The 20,752-nt window shown below is 35.3% G+C and overlaps 1 protein-coding gene across 1 annotated transcript in view; it reads left to right on the plus strand.

The window, feature by feature from the left end:
- The window catches only part of LOC129237341 (uncharacterized protein DDB_G0284459), a 200,938-nt gene that overhangs the window by 53,778 nt on the left and 126,408 nt on the right, over positions 1-20,752 (plus strand).

A 20,752-nucleotide genomic window follows, 5' to 3' on the forward strand; every position in this document is an offset into this window, starting at 1 on the left:
AGAGTGGTCAAATATGGAAAAGTAGCCTGTGCCAAAACTCGTATTCTACCTCAACCACCTCAAAAAACATTGTTTGACTTCGGGGATGAAAGTAATGGTAAACTTTTTACACTTGGTTTTCAATTAAATATTTGTTTTATGCATACTATATTTACTTAAATAGATATTAGCATACAATGTGGTTCCACTGACTCGGAAAATTATCTTCAAGAAACGCTCTTATACCTGGCCCAACGAGAAGAAACAACAAGTTGCCTAAATAAATATCAGGCTATTATTTTTAAAATATAATACCCCATTACCGTCATCTGCACCTGTAGAACGGTTATTTTCATTCGCTGGAATTGTAAATCGGTCCAGAAGGCAAAAACTGCAATTTTTTCAGTAATCAGTAAAAAAATATTTTTACTGCAATTTTTTCAGTAATCAGTAAAAAAATATTTTCACTGCAATTTTTTTCAGTAATCAGTAAAAAAATATTTTTACTGCAAATTTTTTTCAGTAATCAGTAAAAAAATATTTTTACTGCAATTTTTTTCAGTAATCAGTAAAAAAATATTTTTACTGCAATTTTTTTTCAGTAATCAGTAAAAAAATATTTTTACTGCAATTTTTTTCAGTAATCAGTAAAAAAATATTTTTACTGCAAATTTTTTCCAGTAATCAGTAAAAGTTTACTGGTAATGAAAATTAAATTGCAATATCAGTAAAATATTATATTTACTGCATTTTTACTGTTACTGCAAAGTGCCCACCTATGTGAAATACTATGGAATAGGAAACATCTAGGCGAGGAAGAGGAGGAATTGTCTTGGTACAGCCCTCGTCGACGCAGCAGGCGACGGTCGCTGCAAGCGCGAAGGCATTTTAATCACTACCTAAAAAAAAACAAACAAAAAAAATACTGAATAAGGAATTACTTGGGTATCACTCGAAACTTACACTTAGTTATACTAAAATTCAATGGGCTACAAAATTGCATACGCAAAAAATTTAAAACTGCCTAACTAAAAAGCTAAAATGTTGATGTAATTTTGAAAAATGTTCTATAAAGTTTGCAACTTGGCGTTGTATGAGTTTTATGCGGTAATATTTTTATGATATATTAAAAAAAAAATTGTAGTGTGTCTACCATTTTTGCAACAGGATGAGAAAAAATCGCAGGCTTACAAATTAATTACGGCAAGGGTAAGTAAATACTGGTTGTTGGTTGTGCTTCTTAAGGGGTTACATGGGTTTCCCCGAGGAAAAAATGGCCTTTTCTCAAAAGTTTTTTTTGTCATATAAATAATGAAATTTTTTAATTTCATCAAAATCGGTTGAGTAGTTCTCGGGAAATCTTGCCAACCGACTTTGAAAACACAGTTTTGAGAAAAACGCGTTTGAAGTTTTGAGTAACAATAAAAGTGGCTTGGAGCGCACATCTTCCAAAGGCTATATCTCCGAAACTTTTATTCGGATCGATTTGAAATTTTAACACAATATTGTAAAACACAATTGTAAAATTCAATAGGACAAAAAAAACGACTTTTTAAAACCGTGAAACCCATGTAACCCCTTAATTCATGATGATTCAATACGTTTTTCACTAAAACTCTATCCGGCTTCTACCTAGCAAATGATGTAATAATGGATTGGCGTATACAAGTATACATACAGAAATAGGGTAAGACCGAATCTCCCTCATTTCTTCCAATTTGTAATGTAGGTATATTTTTAATGTCGCTAACGGGGAATGTCGATGTTTAATGTTTGAAGTAGAAATAATTAAAAATAAAATAAATAATTACCGCGTACCCTTCTGTTAGGTGTTTGGCCGAGCTTCTCCTCCTATTTCTTACGTGCGTCTTGATGTTGTTCAAAATGTTACGCTTTGTATTGTGCAATTATTCATTAAATTTTCATGAAACTATCGTTTTAAAAACTGTCAACAATTCCATCTCCAAGACTGAAGATGGTTTTGGCGCTGGATGGCATTTATTTATTCATTAAATTGGACAGTAACTACAAACGCTTTTCTGCTTTAAGTAAAAGGTTTTCCAATAAGATTTGTTATTCCCGTAAAAGATCAACGGTTTCGTTGCTTGTGTGGCACGTAGCGCCGTCTTGTTGAAAATAAACGTTGTCTAGATCAATACTATCCAATTCCGGTCATAAAAAATCAATCGTTAATCATCTCTCGATAGCGCAATCCATTCAACGTAACTGTTGCAGCTTCATTTTCGAATAGGTAAGGTCCAATGACTCCGCTGGCCCATAAACCGCACCAAACAGTGACACGTTGAGGGTAGAGAAGCTTTTCAACAATAACTCTTGGATTTTCTGAGCCCCAGATCCGACAATTTTGCTTGTTGACGAAGCCACCGATATGGAAATGGGCATCATCACTCAAGATGATTTTTCAATGGAAAGACACGACGTTTTTGATGATCGACCGGCTTGAATTCTTGTGTTAACTGGTCTTTATAAGCCCTAAGACCCAAATCTTTATGCAAAATACGGTGTAATGACGTTTGCGGATTACCCAATTCCAAAGAACGACGAGGAATGGACAAATGGACAAATAGACAAAACTGGGTTTTCTTCAACACTTTCGACTACAACAGCACTATTTTCGGCTGTTCTTGAGCGACGTGTACGGGTTTTATTCTTCACATCACTAACTTGTCCCAACAGCTCGAATTTTTTCACCAATTTCTGTATAGCGGTCCGACAAGGTGGTTCCCGATGACCCAAAAATGTTCGAGTTTTACGAACCATCTCTACCATCTCTACCAAATTTTCACATTTTCTCATTTTTATAGTGAATTTTAATAATTTCAATGCGTTGTTTAAGTGAGTGTCGTTCCATTTTTATTAATGGCGTAGTTTCTACTTGTCAAACATCAAAAAATGACTGCTTCAAAAGTGACATCTACCGAATTAGCGGGTTATTCAAAATAACACCTGTCATTGGAAAGCCCTGTATAATATGTAGCAACGCTATTTCAATCGGAAGTCTTTCCAACACTTAAAGTAACAAATCTAGTAAAGTCATCCTCATGTCAGATGCTGATTTTTTCAAAGAAAAACTCAAATAAAAAACTTTGCAGCTTGTAACATACATATTTTCCTTTCTCACAGCGAAATCTCTTTGCTAAAAAGCCACACACGCGCTCACAATTACAAAGCGTTGCTTACAAACACACGTTCACGCATTCATACCGAAACTCTTCTACTAGCGGAGGAAAAACGTGTTCTGCCCGTGCGCACAACGCAAGTAGCTGCATTTCAGCTTACATTCTACTACTTTTTCGCAAGTCGATTTCCCCACATCAAGTGAAATTACTGAATTACTGCAATGTGAGCTATAGAAAAAAAATTATACTAATTTAAAGAAGCTCATGTTACAATTTTACAAATTTTCACTAGGCTGCTCTTGCATGTTATAGACCACGACGCCTCCTTCCCCTCGTCGCTCTACGGCAAGCCAGTGCACAGGGAATTCAGCATGGCTTAGTTTGCACAAATTTATGACAATTTTCTTTGGGTTGTAATACTTGTTGCTGCAGACATGTTCTGCTTGTCAAACATAGATGCGAAATTTTATCTGCGCAGCGATACATTTTCAGCGTTCATAAAAAATAAAATAATTATATTCAGATGCGCTTGTTTGTATTTCTCCACAGAAACGCAATGGCGTTTACTTGTCGACAGAGTTGTTGGTATGCATTTCAAAGCTTTGTTTTCTTTTTGTTTATTCTTTTTGTGTCTGGCATTTTATTTATTTTTTTATTTTTATTCTTGTAAAGAAAAGCAACTCAAATTACATCAATTTATTTACGAATCTGTGCAGCGATTGCTTGGCTGATCCATTCATATAGAGTAGTTTGTGTGTATGTGTGTATATATATATAATCGCTGTGGTGGCTACAGAAAGATGGAGATATCGTACTGAGGAAATAGTCAAGTAGAAATTGAGAAATTATCAACATCCGCTCATTTCATGTTTTTAATTACTTTGTAATTTATCAACATTTATAATGTTTTGGCTAATTTTTTGCAGAAAATTTGTAAATGACAAGCTCTCTTTTACACTCCTTTCTCAGATTAGTGCAGTTGAAAAGATGGGCTGCTGAATTTAAGAGGTTGCATACGTCCAGCAGCGCCAAAAATGCGCTAAAAGAAAAACTGTTTTTAGAAGGGATAACAATAGAAATAAATATAAAAAAATTGCTTACATTTTTTATTAGTACTTAAACTTTGTTAAAATTAATTTCAATTTTTTTTTACAAAAATCAGTATACAAAAAATCACGTAACCCAAAGTATACTGAAAAAAAGTTGCTCCACGGTCTTCATCATTTCTCTTTGAAATATTGATGGATCTGCAAAAAGTTAAAAATTCTTGTAAAATAAAGTTGTAGTTACAGTCTGTCGAGCTGGATTTTTAAATTTCAAACAATTTTGCGTCATAATTGTCGCACTTGAATTATATTTATAAAATTTTTTAATAAAAATATTAAAAATCCGACTCGAACGACTATAGAGAAAACACTTTCGAATATTTAAAAAAAAGTCGCATCAAAAAATATTAAAATATATATTATCATGTAGACCGTGCCGAAATAAGTCGTTTCGAGAAAAACGAGTTTAACGGCCAGCTGCGTCAAACGAAGGACAACTACCTGTGCGCAATAAACTCTCGTCGGGAAGTTACATTTTCTACCATAACTTTGTATCTTTGGGAAATTTTTACAATCGACTTCCACAGTAATATGCCTAAAACTATAAAGAATAATAATCTTTAAAAAAATCGATTTTTTGAAAATTCTGGACGTATGTTACCCCTTAAACGTGATCGTACAAACCTTGAAAATGATCCACGTCAAGGACAAGAAATTATAGAAAAAATAGATGAAATCGTATTGGGAAATCGTCGAGTGACTGAAAGTGAATTAGTAGATGCCCTAGGCATCTCATTGGGAAGAGCAAGCAAAAATTCAACTGAAGTATTCAGTTTCAGGGTTTCAGAAAGCTTTGTGCTCAATGGGTGCCGCATTCGCTAACAATAGAACAAAAACGCATTCGAATGCGACTTTCCCAACAGCATTTAGCGCGTTTTCGAAAGGATAAAATGGATTTTGTGTGCCAATTCTTCACTATGGATGAGACTTGAGTCTATCACCTAGTGGCTTGCACTTTTTACAGAATAATACTAATAGAGTAAAGCAGTTCCTAAGTAAGAGATTAAAAAAAATCGATAAATTTATTTTAACAGACCAAAGAAGCTTGCTTTGCTTGCCGGTGAGGTGCATCCGCGCTTTTTTCTAATCGATCAAAATCGCCTACACGCTGATAAAATTAATCAATGGGAAGCAAATCTGGACAACAAAGGAAGCCAGAATGCCTGGTAAATACAGTGAAACTCAATATTTTTTTATTGTTGTAGTTGATGTGTGTGCCCCTAACTATCTACACTTTATTAGTGTACCGATACCGAGCTTAACTCCGCTGCGTCTCATTATTCATGAGGCTCATGTCTACTCTGCGCTGAGTTGAAAGTCGTTAGTGTTGATATGTTCAAATGTTCAATAGCTCAACAAAAGAACTGAGACATTGTTTATCTTTTGGGTAGGCCAAGCAGCAAGTACATATTTTATATTTGCTTTTTGATTAAAATATTAACTAACAGCAACGCCCAACTGCGTTGTTGTGAAGTGTGTGGGTTTTATTAGTCAGTTTGTGCCCATGAAACTCAAGTAGTTCATTATAGTTTTGGACCTCTGTAGATATTTTAAATATGTAAAACATTCTCGCATGTAAAAATATTATATAATATAATATGTTATTGCTGTTTTAATTATGCTAATTCCTAAGTGCACAAAATAAAATGAGTCGAGCTGTGCGGAACCTCTTTTGGTTTCGAGCGGTTTTGGAGAAGCTGATGGCCGTGCTGAACAAAATTCTGAAGAGCCATACGATGAATATAAAAATTGGAAACGACTTCATTAGAGGCAGCTCACTTTCGTTCTATCAGAAGTGGTTTTAAGGTCGACGAGAATGTATGGGACGTGGAATAGATTTTATAGAATTAATAAAAAAAAAAAATAAAAAAAAAGAAAGGAATGTGAATATCTTTGTATGAATTTGTCAAGCTCGAAACCACACAGATAAAACCCAATCAATTGATTTGAAGGCCTTAAGTCTTTCACACTGTACTATCGTTGGAGATGAGAGTTATATGGCTCACAAATGGCAGAATCGGTTTTCTTGTGGATTGGACGGAGTCTATTTCGGTATAAACGACTTGGCATGTACTCATATATATATAAGAGACCAGTTATTCTTCTTCATCTTTATTGTAGGACCTAGGGACCTAGGTTTTTTTCAGCGAAAAGAATTACAATATGTTATATGTTACCTTCCTACATCAAACGACAGACTTTTGTAACTCAGTAGAATTGCATTTAAACACATCCTTTACCACAAGTTTCCCAACGAGAGAAGACTGGGACAATGGGGTAAAGGACAATAGAAGCAGAATTAGCATCTATACTGATGGTTCCAAGCTAAATGATCAAGTAGGCGGAGGTCTTAACAGGGCATTGTCTGAGTGGGAGGTATGCCAGTAGACTGGGAGCGCCCTATAAGGACTATTGTAGAAGCTGTAACAACGTCGAAGAAGAAGAAACTATAGATCACTCTCAATGCGGGTGCATGGCTCTAGATAGAAGAAGGTTCAATATTTTAGGAAAAAGTTCCCTGAATAACTTGGCAGAAGTAGCCAATATAAAAATAACAAGCCTTGTTAGATATATTAAAGCCACAGGTTAGTTCAATGGGTACCTCTCGGGGATAGAGCTCCAAAGTTTACTTAGATTCGCAAAAGACGCAGACGTATTACAAGATATTTACTACAAAGAAACGTAAGGGTCTAGCTCCATCTGGTAACACTAAGGATCAATAGGTCTATGTGATGGCTTCAGACAGCCAAGTCAACATAACCTAACCTAGTTCAATGAGGACAATGTAGAATGAGGAGAGGGGACTGCCCTGGTGGTATCATAATAGGCCTACAGCAGGCCTAGGTGTGTCAACCGACAACCACTATACCTACCTATATAAAAATATAATTATAGCGTATCTGGACGTACAACACTCGTGTCAACGCTTTGTTGCTCTACCTGGAGGTCGTGCTGTTTTAAGTTGACCTTTTATCACAATCTTTGCAAACCGATCGTCTGCTATTCCCTTTACAAGCTGGTTCCATTATTTTCTTATCTTGAGGCTCCATTTTACTACGTCAGTGATTTCGCACAACTCTCGTATCTTCTCGTTTCGTTGTGTAGCCAGCTTTTGCTCGCAGAGTTTTCATTACGATGGTGGATATTATTCGCTCTGTTGTAGTTGTATCCGCTCGAGTTTCAATTTCGTATGCCATAATTGACCTTGCGAATGTCTTATATATGAGAACTTTGCTCTTGATGCTCATTGATTTGTTTTGCCATATAACATCGCTTAAACACCCAGACACCCGTACGGATTTTTCGGATTGATTTCGCTTTTGATTTCACTTCATCAACGACATTTCTTGGAGATATTATTTTGCGCCTAGCACAGAATCGCGTTTGTCAACTGTGTGCGTTTTATCAATTCTTTTTATTGAGGTTATTGTACCAGCGTAAAATATTCCCTATAAATTTTCGGTAGATGCTGCTTAAGTGGCAGTCCATTTCCGAATTGTGTACCAAATCGGTTCCGTACCGCAGAACCAACTGTTGGAGAAATGCACCGCCGGCTTTGAACAGCCATTCACCAGCGATACAGGCGTGTTTTTGTTTTTGGTTTTTTGTTTTTTATCGCGTAATTATTGCTCTCGCCTCATATTGGTCGTGTGACAAAAACTTACGCGACGTCTCCAAATAGTGGTGCGTGCGTGCACATTCTTAGACGAGTCAATTGAAATGTGTGACTGGAATGCAAAGTAAAATTTGTTAAAAAATTCTACCCGCTAATGTTGGCAAAACGCAGCCAAGTAAAGACTTTCCACTTCTAAGCCACACAGTTTTCTTTTTACTAATTTGGAGCGTTAAAAAGTTTACCCCAAATCGAATATAATAACTGGTCTGTCTGTATGTACATATTTTTTGCATTGCACGTGCTGCGTGTCATACCGATTAGTGTACCCACATGATGTTACATGTACATACGCTCACATATTTATGCACTTATGAAAGTCGAGTCATAAACGTGTCAGCTTATCTGTGTTTGACCCGCTTTTGTGACGAGGTCATTTAAAAACATTTGTAAACTATTCGCTCTCACTTAATCGTCGTTCAATTAGTCATTAACTTTTTCTCAATAGATTGTCTTGTATGTGTATGTATATGTATGTACGAGTATATATGTATTGTCTACTTCTGGGGAAGTGTCAGCAAAAACGACGAAGAGGTTGTAACGTTGAAAATCTGCAAAGTGCATGGCGAAAATGAATGCGCAAAAAGGTGCTGGGCAAAAGGGGAATGCATAGAAATTTTTCATAGTGGCTGGTGCTTTTTCAATACCCAATTGTTGATACGAAGATGAATTGGCTAGTCAAGGTAAAATTATGGTTGTGGTCAAAGAAATAAGACATTTTCAAAAACAAAGAAATAATAAATAAGTAAATAAAGTTTTAAAAAGAGCAAAAAAAAAAATAAGTAAACCAGTTTTTTCAGAGACAACTAAGGCGATATCTAAACAAAATAATTGAACAATATCAATATTCGTCAGCGCTTTAGCTGTGAGACAATTCGCATTATGTTTACAATAGGGTGTACCATTAAGACCACATATATTGAAAAAAAATGGTGAAATTGACTATGAAATCTCAAAGAATATGGGACAAACAAACAAACATTTACTATAAAATGGCAAAGGATGTGAATTTTTATGAGACAAACAAACAAAAGTTTACTATAAAATGTTAAAGAATATCAATTTTTATGTGGCAAACGAAGAAAAATTTGCTATAAAATCGTAAATAATATGAATTTTTATGGGACAAACAATCACAAATCGGCTATAAAATCTCAAAGAATATAAATTTTGAATATGAAACAAACAAAACCTACTAAAAAATCTCAAAGAATATAAATTTTTATGGGACAAATTGAAATTTATTAAAAAATTTCAAAGAGTATGAATTTTTATGGGACAAACAAACAAAAGTTTACTATAAAATCTTAAAGAATATCAATTTTTATGGGACAAACGAGCAAAAATGTACTATAAAATCGCAAAGAATATGAATTTTTATGGGACAAACCAACAAAAATTTACTATAAAATCGCAAACAATATAAATTTATATAGAACAAACAAACAAAAATCGGCTATAAAATGGCAAAGGATATGAAGTTTTTATGCCTTATGAATTCTTATAGGACAAACAAACAAAAATTTGCTATAAAATCGCAAAGAATATGAATTTACATAGAACAAACAAACAAAAATCGGCTATAAATTAGCAAAGGATATGAATTTTTATAGGGCAAACAAACAAACATTTACTATAAAATGGCAAAGGATGTGAATTTTTATGGGGTACACGAATGAAATTTTGCTATAAAATCGCAAAGAATAGGAATTTTTATGGGACAAACAAATACAAATTTACTAAACAATCTCAAAGAATATGAATTTATATGGGACGAACAAATACAAATCGGCTATAAAATCTCAAAGAATTTGCATTTCTATGGGGCAAACAAATAAAAATTTACTAAAAAATCTCAAAGAATATAAATTTTTAGGGGGCAAACAAAAATTTACTATAAAATCTCAAAGAGTATGATTTTTTATGGGACAAACAAACAAAAATTTACTACAAAATCTCACAGAATATGTATTTTGATTATGAAACAAACAAAAACTTTCTAAAAAACTCAAAGAATATAGATTTTTAGGGCACAAACAAAAATTTACTATAAAATCTATAAGGATCTATAAAGAGCATAAATTTTTATGGAATATGAATTTTTATGGGACAACCATTTTTCAGCTCACTCTCCCTAGGAATATCTCAAACTATAAGCCGCGAGAAAAATAATTTTTCGTCTTCTTTTTCTAAAAGTAAGTTTCCTTTCGTACAATTCGTAGATGTGAGGCAGTTTCTGCGTATGCCATCGCACATGACCAGAAAAATTAGTTCACTCCACCCTAGCATACGTCCATATTACTTCCTATACAAATATGTCTTATTTGCACTCATTTGTGGTACAACGAAAATAAATTTAAAAATTTAAAAACATTATAATTTGTTTGGAACTCATATACAAACGTCCAACTGGATTTCGGATTATCTGGCTTGGCCCTGACATCCGCATAATCAAGATTTTACTGCACGAGAAAAGGCCTTCTTATTCATATTTGTATTACAAAAACAGAAAAAAATGTTGATAATCAGATTATTCATTATTTCGCGCTCATTAATTTGCTATATCGGCCATTGCATGACATAAGCAAAAGTAATTATTGCTACTTACCCGCAATTCAGAAGGTTTTGCTAAATTTTGGCACACAGAAGAATTCAATTACTGAAATTTAGCACAGAACTGAAGTTCGAGCGATTGTGAATGGCGGTGTTTTATTATTTGAAACCGCAAATTGAATTTTGCTGATTTTTTATTTTGTACAAAATTTTTATTTTATTTTTTAAATTTTTACTGTCCTTTTTTTTACTTAAGCTTTTATTTATACGCTCATACACGTATTTACGTATATGCATTCATTTCATTTTAAGCAATTCTTTATTTTTTATCTTTTGGTTCTTATTATTTTAATTATATGCCTGAGTCATCACCCAAACTTTGTGGTTGCTAACTTCTAAATGTGAGTAACTGACGAAACTAACTTTTCTGAAAGATTTTTAAAAACATGTTTTCGTAAATGCATTTACCAAACTGGTTGCTAAAAGTAATAATTTTCATTAAACGCTTCAAATATTTAATGGGCTTGATTTTTATTTTTATTTTATTTTTGATTTTTATTTTTTGTTTTTTGTTCTGTTTTGTTTTGTTGCCATGTAGGGTTGATTTATGTTTCCTTATACATTTTTAGAAACTTGACATTGCAACCAGCTAATTGAAATTTATTGGAATCATTTAGAAATTCTGTGCAACACCTTAGAAGCTTTGTGTTGGCAGACAGGATTAATTAAGACATTTTTTACTTCACTGCAACTGCTTAAAAAATTTATATTCGCCGCGAACTGAACGCAGTAACTTATTTCCCAATTATAAATGCATAAAGTGCAAGTTTTTATGGTTAAATTTAAGTTTTTAATTAGTTTAATTATTAACAGCAAAAGCTTGAAGCTTAATTTAGAACTAAAAATAAAATCGGAACAATTTTCTATCTTCAAAAATTATTCAAAATTGGGCAGTAAAACTGGTTTCTGGTAAAAATAAATAAATACAGTTTTAAACCGACTGGTAAGGGCAGATATTTTTTGTGAGAAGTTTTTTTATGGCAAAAATACACTCGAAGATTTACCATTGTCTGCCGAGGGACGACCGGTATTAGAAATTTTTTTTCTTAATTTTGGTGTTTCACCGAGATTCGAACCTACGTTCGCCCTGTGAATTCTGAATTGTAGTCACGCACCAACCCATTCGGCTACGGCGTCCGCCACTGATCTTTACTCTTCGCAAAACCTCATCCAGAATAAGTTTTTTCAAGTTCTTTCTGGATGGTGCTGGGTTGGGTTGAGTGACATACCAGTACGAGATGCTTCCTTCTTCTTCTCGATATGACATCTCAAACGAAAAGCAAGCGTGATGATTTTTCTGGAGACAGTATCGACTAGACTCGTTAGACAATATTCGGTTACTCTGCAATGATCGATAAGAATGCCAGAGAGCATTTTCTGTTGTTCTTAGGGAAATTTATGAGTTGTTTCGATCTCTTCTGATTATAGGTATGTATTCTCCTAAGAAGGACCCCTTGGAGTGTTTGAGAGAAAGATTTTGCGGGAGATTTTACTATGTATCTTTGCACATTAGCAATGGCGAGTATTGCAGGCGAAGGAACAATTAGCTATAAGAGCTTTACGACGACACAGACATAGCGCAGCGAATAAAGATCCAGCGGCTTCGTTCGCTGGGTCACGTCGTCCTAATGGGCACAAACGGAAAGAATTCGGTGCGCTAACAGCTGTACCAGCTGGTGGTAGCAGAGGAATGCCATCCGGGACTTAACCTCAAAGAGTGACAAGGATTTGAGTGTAGCCTGGATGCCGCTTAAAATGACTATCCGCTATTTGCGGAAGTTTCTCTACAGATTTATTTTTCCACATAAATAGATGCCGCACAATTTTTGACTGGAAGATGCTTGGAAAACTGTAATATGAAACTTCTAATGAATTTGAATACAATGGATTTAGAGTCGCACAACCCAGGTGTATGAAATTTCAGCTTGCGAGAGCTGCATATTCACAGAGAATATGTTCTGGAATTTCATCCTCCAGTTTGCAAAAACAGCAGATGCTTTTTTCTAAGAATTATTTTTGCGAGACTAGATTAGTAAAAAACTTCCCAATTCAAAACATTTCGGAGTCGACGTAAAAATGTTTTTTTTTTCTAGAGGTGGCAAAAAGCATTGAAAGCCGAGAAGTGTGGGACTTGTTTTTCGACTCACCCAGCTCCCTTTCCAGGTCAAACCGGGGGCAGACAAAGACGACATGCTCTGCATCTTCAACTAGACCGTCACAAAAGGTGCAGTACGGGTCGTCTTCATGTTTAAATCTATGCAGATGAGATTTAAAGCATCCATGTCCACTAAGCACTTGTCCATGTTTTTGATTTATCCATTTAGTGATATTCGGAATCAATCGATACGTCCTTCGTCCGTTCATTGAGTTCCTCCATTCCTCTAAAAACTTAAAACTGTAGGCCCCTCTATTTGTACAAAAACATTGAGACGCAAGAGGAGCTCGGCCAAAAAGGGTGTGAGCGCCAATTATTTATTTATTTATTTTTTTTTTTTTATCTAGTAAAAGTTCTATCCAGGAGCCCATTTGATGCTTTTCTTGAGGGAAGGATAAACTGCTTAGCCTAGCGCTGTGTCGCATGCATTTCCTGTCTACCCAGTCTCTGATGGCTTCCTTTATATGGCCTTGATTGATATGTTTCACATAATCAATAAGTTTATTCATCACCATCAATGAACCTGTGCTTCCACAAGTGTCATTCATTTTACTAGCCCAACAGATCCGCCGCAAAATAGTTATAAGTAGATCTCTTGTGGCTCCCAAAGCAGTTACACTTTTGCCTGAAAACAATTATAGGTCTTTCCTCAAGGAAGGGAAAAAGGTTAACAATCTTGCATAGAAGTGGAGCATCGAAGTTAAAGTCCAATACGCAGTATGAGATTCAAAGCCTAACAACACACAATCATCATCAAACTCGCCGCTGCTTTTATATCAAGGCACCTTGAAAATACACATTTTGAGGGTAAGCAAATTAACTTTGAAGATCAGCATCAGATTACTATGTAACACATCAAAGCAATATGAGGCGTTGATGAGATATGTCCTGCAGGCAAAGGAATACGGGCAGTTAGGTAAGTTTAGTACAAGTTTGTGCTTGCAGCTATCTAGCAGGTGCTTATTATCTAGTTTTTCCCTTGAACGAAGACCCATGGACTTATTTAGTGCATTTGCTAAAAGACTTAAATTTTTTTTTTTTTTTGGCTACCAAGTGAACGAATTTGAAATTTAAATGCCAATTAAAATGTTATTCCATTGAAGCAGTGCTCTTTTGTCATGATATTTTCATTGTTACAAGTTGCTTACCAGCAATGAATTAACAAAGTCAACAACAAAAAAAGTATACATCAATTTAGGTCGCCTGCTGTTTGTTATTTGAGTGAAATGTCAAATCAGCCTTGTTGGCAAATGCCAGCGTTGGCGCTCCCCCATACAATGCCGAAGTAAACAAAACAAATTGGGTGCAACGATTTTTTTTATATTTTTATTTTTATCGTATTTATTTTTTGACAAAGCAAACGTGTATCGATATGAATGCAGCGCAGAAATATCGGCATGCTCGTATGTGCAAATATATATCAAACACAGGTCGCTGAATACCTACACATCCACTGCATGCACAAATTTAAAATGAAAAAAAAAACGAGTTTAGACTTAATTTATTTTTACACATTTGCAAGGGTTGTGTCCTTGCTGTAGGTAACATTTTATAATACAAATTTAAATTGTCATTTGTATGGTAAATGCACTGTTGTATGTCACTTTTTGATAATGCTGGTTTTGATATAATTTTTTTTTTTTAATTTATTACATATTTTTAAGTTGGAGTATTCATTACGTCAACTTCAAAAAAAAATCGCTTAATTACTTAGGTTTAACAAAATTATACAAAATTTGCATGTGACAAATATTGCAGCAGAGTTTAGTTCGGGCAATTGCATTATTACTTTTTGTTCAAACAAAGCAGAAATATTTTAAAGGAATATTACTTTTGATTTATTATTATTATTATTAGAAGGCCATTACGCAATGCAACCACAGTTGATATATTGTGCAAGGCCTATTTTTTGCAATCCTAGAGTTTTAGGCTTTTTAAAAATTTTAGCACAGTTTTAGGGTTGTTGTTCCCCAGATTGCATGGAGATACTACGATACCACCAAGGTGGTGAAGTCTTTGTCTGCCTAATGCAGAAAATTCATAAGGCACATATTCTGAGCTTTCTTTATCCATTTCGCAAAAGTGGAAGATATACTAATATTATTTAAATGATACCTCAGGCTGCAGTGACCTCTAAGATACCCTGTTAAAAGACGCAGATCTACTCTGCTTAGTGAGTGTAGCTTATCAGATATCCCCTTCCTGGGACTTAGAAATTGTTTGGCTTGGCTTGGTTGATCGGCACAGTTTAGCCAGTATGCAGCAGATTTTCTTTCTTCCCATTTTCTAATAAATTCATTAATATGGCTTTTTGTGAGTCCACAGAAAGGCTCAGGATCAGTAAGTTGCATATTTACTCCTCTTTTTGCAAGGTTATCAGCCATTTTCATTTCCCTCATGCCCTTCATGTCCCGGAATTCAGCCTAGTATTACTATGTTGAGATGCCATAACGTGTTGAAAAGGTTTAGGCAATCATTTGCCAATTTAGAGGTGATAGTTGTTTTTGTTGATAGAACGGCTTTTAGAGCCGCTTGGCTATCTTTTTTTTTCTAGAGGTGGCAAAAAGCATTGAAAGCCGAAGTGTGGGACTTGTCTTTCGACTCACCCACTAAAAACCCACCGCAGCCCCGTTTCTCTCCTGCGGGACAACCGCTAGGTAGTATTTCACAACCGCTTGGCTAACTGAAAGTATGTAAATGTGGAATCCTCTCATTTTCCTGCGAAGACATTCTCTCACACATACCATATTTCAATGGCATGTATTCCTGCCTGGAATATTATTGGGTAGATTCCCATCGGAATCGGTTTTTTGAACTTAGGCCCATTGATTCCTGCCCCTGTTCTACCATTTTCCAATTTGGACCTATCAGTGAACCATATATGAAATCCAGGTTTGAAATTGATAGAATTAGTTCTTCAAGCTGTACGTTCGTTAATCGCAACTTGGAAGTTCCTGAAGAGTATTGGCTTGGATGATAGTATGTCATCCCTATGAAGAATGCAATTATGTAGGAAGTCTCCTAGGATCTTTAAATGTTTTTTCATATTCCCACTTTTAAGTTCAGATATACCTTTTAATCTTAAGACACTTGAGCGAGCTTCCCAGGAGCACACCCAATGCATCAGTTGGACATGTTTTCATAGCCCCTGTAATACCGACACATATCAAGCGGTACAGTTCGTTTAATTCCTTTACTGCTTTTCTTTCTTAACCTAGGGACACCATCCTAAGGGCGCATACGTGACTATGGGCTTCACAACTTTGGTGAATGTGCAAAGGGTCATTCTAGGGTTTAGTCCTCATGCCTTACCAAAAAGCCTTGTGGAGGCAAAGAACGTCCTTATGGCTTTTGAAGTAAACTCTCAGTATGGGAATTTCAAGTAAGCGTTTGGTCAAGACTGACGCCAAGATAGTCTGCTTCTGTCGAAAGTTGAAATGTTGTTCCGTTTAGGATCGGACATTTGAGATTTATGTTGCTTATCCTAGTAAACGGTACAACTGCTTTTTTGGATAAGTTAATGGAAATTCCTTTTTCCGTGCACCATTTGTTTATTATTATAAGGGCTTGCTGCATGCGATTCGAAATGGTTTCTAGCATGAGGAATAATAAATATATAAACTACTAGGTCATCATACTGAATGTGAAAATCTAGATTGTTTAGTTTGTGAAAAAGTTCATCTACGAGTATAACCAGAGTCCACAAAAGAGGAGAGATCACGCTTCCTTGGAGGCAACGCTTTGTTCGGTGCTGATTATCCATCTAGTGATGAGTTCCGGTACCTCCTTTATTATAGATTGCTTCATAGGAAGCTCCTGATATGTCAATAAAAGCACATAGAGCTATCTTTCGAATTAAATAAAAATTAAAAACAAACACAAATTAAGGAAAAGGAAAACAAATGCTAGAAGTGTTGTGAGAATTAAATTTGTTTTTGGTAATTAGACATTCTTCTACGTTACCTGCTCACTGCTTGCCTTCATTTTTTGTATGAATGTTTTTACAACAAAAAGGAAACTCCGAAAAAATCTAAAGAAAAAGAATTATATTAAGCAATAATCTTTAAACTGTTTTAACCAAAAAGTTGCATTTTGAAATTTTTTCCAAAGCCATATTAAAAAAAAATATTAAATTAAAGTTTTCTTTTGCGAAATTAAGATTTGAAAAAATATTAATTTTTTTTATTTAACATGATAGTATTTGAGGCAAAGCGTTGAGGTACCATTCTGCAGATTCTGGATTCGATTTTTCGGAAGGCCAAATATTTTCAATCTTTCTAACTTTTAATTTTCGCAGGTTACGCGTATTCGAATTTCGGCTCGTCTTCGATTATTACATATTCAAAAAAAAAAAACGAAATTAAGTGCGCGGATGCATTCGGAATGTTCACTGTGGCTTACGGAGAAGCTACTTTGGACCAAAGCAACGTTTATCGGTGGTGCAAAATGTTCTCAGAAGGTCGAGAAGATGTGAATGACGAAAAGCGTGCCGGACGCCCGAGCACTTCAACAACAGACGCAGACGAAAAAATTGATGAAGTGAAGAAAATGGTATTGGCCACTCGTCGAATCACCGTTAGAGACGTTGCTGAGGACCTAGACATATCGATTGGCTCGTGCCATTCGATTTTTTTTCAATGAGCATGAGGTTTGGGCATGAGATGGGTCGCCACAAAATTCGTACCAAAATTGCTCAATTTCGACCAAAAGCAGCGTCGCATGAAGATTGATACTGTGCGTGAGGAATCATGGGTTTATGGCTTTGGTTTCCAAGCTCAATCATTTCAATGCACTAACCAAGACCCAAAAAAGCGCGCCAAGTTCGGTCGAATGTAAAAGTTTTGCTTACGAAGATTGGAAAAAGCGCTGGTACAAGTGCATAATATCTCATGGGGATTACTTTGAAGGGGACAAAATAGATATTAATGAATAAATAAATAATGATAAAAACACAAAATTCGCGATACTTTTTGAACACACCTCGTATAAATCTAACATATTCTAAAGTTCTAAAGTGTGAAGTGGAGGAATAACATAAAGTTGATGCTCGCAAAAAATGTATTATATCAGTGTCCCGACGCGAACCTGAAACTTACTGGGCCAGAAGCTGTACTCAAAATGCGACTCTAAGCCAAACAAAAAATGCTTTACGTGCTCTGTTTTCCCCCACGTATTATGGGGTGCTTTTTAGGTGCATGAGAATTGTCGATAGTTATAACTACGGTTTGACAGATGATGACAGCAAACTGTGTTGACGTTTCTGTTCAGTGAGGTTTGGCAAGTCATCATGCATCCTTGAACGCCCGAATAACGCTTTCGAATTGTGGAAATTTACTTTAAAAAAAAAAGTGTCTGTACTTTTGTTCTGTAGTGATTTACTTTGAAAGAATTATATCTTCGCGAAGTTTATAGCGCGAAGTGTTGAAGAAGAAGCCGAAATGTCGATTCGTCATCTTCTGCGCGCTCTCAATTTGTTGGCCTTTGTCATTCGACTGCTTGGAAAAGTTTACATAAGGATCTTGGCCTATAAAATAGAGATCGGGCAAGAATTAAGGCCAAGTTACTTTCGCTTGCGTCGCATTTTTGCTAATTGGGTTCATTTATATGTATTATACAGATTTATTGGACCATACATTCTGTAGGAGAATTTGCAAATGCATTGAGATCAATTATTAATACAAACACATACATATACAAACTTTTTACAAAAATTTTGGATATGCAGTTTTATAGATCATTGAATTTTGGTATAGTAAAGTGCAAGTTTTAAGGGGATAAAAAATCACACTGATTTTTGAGAATTTTTTTGGACGCGGTCTTGAGCTTTTTCTCCATTCAACGCCTACTCCTAATCAATGCGATTTTTGAGCCAATTGAAACTTTCACTTTACTATACCAAAATTCAATGATCTATAAAACTGCTTACTCGGACCATTTCTAAAAACTCAGAGTAAACAGTTTGAAATTTTTATGTAAATTTGCCAATTTTTCTCAAATTTTATACAAAGCTCGAAACTTTGCTTTATAAGGTAGTTGTAGTATAAACTATATTTTTATAAAAAATATAAAAAAATAATTGAAATAACAAAAAAAAAACCGCATCACTATGTGGTAAACACTTTACAGTTTTGAGGCTGACGGTGTAAGTGTATGCAGCTGAATTCCGTTAATAATTCGGTTAATAATTTAATTTTGAAGAAAATTCCACGAATACGAAAAATGTAATGCATTGCACCCGATTGTAGCCATAGGGTATCTTAGGTGTGCTGGCCTATGGGATACAGCTGCATGACAATGAAATAACCGTAACCATAGCAATTAGCTGTTCTGATCAAACATACATTCTGTCAAAAAAGTACCGGGAGTTGTTCAATAACAAGCAAAATATTTGTTTAATCAGCAAAATTTATTTTGTTGCCTTCAAAATAGGCTCCATTCGAAGCAATACACATATGCCAACGATTCGTCCAGTCATCAAAGCACCGCCATCAAATTATTCGCCACCTGTAATAAAAAAATGGGTTTAAACAAAATTTCAGCTTTGTGTTACCATTTTAAGTTCGCAAGCTCTTGAACAAAACACCCTTTATGTATCTGCATAAATTAACTCATATGCCTACATATTTTCTCGCCTGTCACAACCGACATTGTTGCAACATTTTGCTTACTGACATTTAGTGGGTTGGCTGCAATTTGCTACATTGCAGAGATACAGCGAGACCGCCTGATTGTGCAGCAAAAGCTCTGCACACCAACTTCCACAAATATTTATTATAGGTATGTGCATACATAAATAAATCCGCAAGTATAATAAATAAATGAACCTCACAGAGGGCGAAAATTTTGAGAAATAAAAATTCCTGCTGCCTCAACACATTTCTTGGACTACACCTTATATGGAAACATAGTAAAATCATATGCATCACACACACATAGACACAGCAGCTGTGACAGCACATTTCTGCGCCACACTCCCAAATCGCAATTATCGCCACTGCCGACAGGGCGTTGATGTTTTCGTGCAAATTATTTTTGGTCGCCTCAAAAGTAAAAAAAAAAAAACGAAAAAAGTTTCTAATATTTACAACCATAGACTTTTACTACATATACATACATATACTCAACATTAACGCACTTGTCTTAACTCTTAGTCTTACTTGCACTAATTTTTCCCATACGTATACATACGAGGGTTGCCTTTTATATTTACCGATTTCGCCGCACTGCGTGTGATGAGCTGTAATGCGATAATTTTTTCGATGAGTTTGGTATTTTTTAGCAAAAACTAACAAGCAAATGCCCTCACCTACGAACTTTATTTGTTCTTTTTTCAGTGGGTTGAAAAATTCATCTCGCCCACAAGATGAAATAAACTCTTGAAAATTTTCGCGTGCTGATTTATTACGATTTTCAACGTAGATTATCCATACAGAAATTAAGCCCTGGTGGTTCAAAGCTCGTCTATAGTATCGATAGAAGCAACCAATCTTGGATCTCTACACATGAGCCAGAAAAAAAACTGAAATTAACAATAAGAGTGCTCCCAGACGAGGTCTACTGAAATGTTGAAGAAATATAGTTGCGTTGGCTCAAAGCACATCTGTGACATTGTAACTGTTGGTGAATCTTGGTTCCATTCACATGAGTATGAGCTGGAAACAAAAAACCAATCTACAGTATGGGTTTTTCAAGAGGAGCTTAATCCAACAAAAGTTGTTTGCGGATGAAGCAGTTCAAAGAAAATTCTCGTTTTTTTTCGAAAAATCTGGTCTTGCTGCAACTGCAACAGTAGAGAAACTTAAAGCAGTCAAGTTCTAAGTCCGAGTGGTGCACAACCATTTGATTGCCACAAATTTTCGAAGAATCAAGGAAAACCAACAGCCAAAGACGAATCATTCTTCACCAGGATAATGCGAGCTCTCACATATGGCGCAAATAAGATAACTTTTGAGCACTCAAGAGGTCAAATGAATAGGTCATCCGTCTTACAGTAATGATCTGGTACCTAAAGACTTCTTTCTTACTTTATACTTCTTCTTCTTCTTCTTAATTGGCGCGAGCGGAGCGGACGTGACCCAGCCAACGT

The sequence above is a fragment of the Anastrepha obliqua genome, chromosome 2, assembly GCF_027943255.1.
Source record: "Anastrepha obliqua isolate idAnaObli1 chromosome 2, idAnaObli1_1.0, whole genome shotgun sequence".
In the NCBI taxonomy this organism is placed as follows: Eukaryota; Metazoa; Arthropoda; class Insecta; order Diptera; family Tephritidae; genus Anastrepha; species Anastrepha obliqua.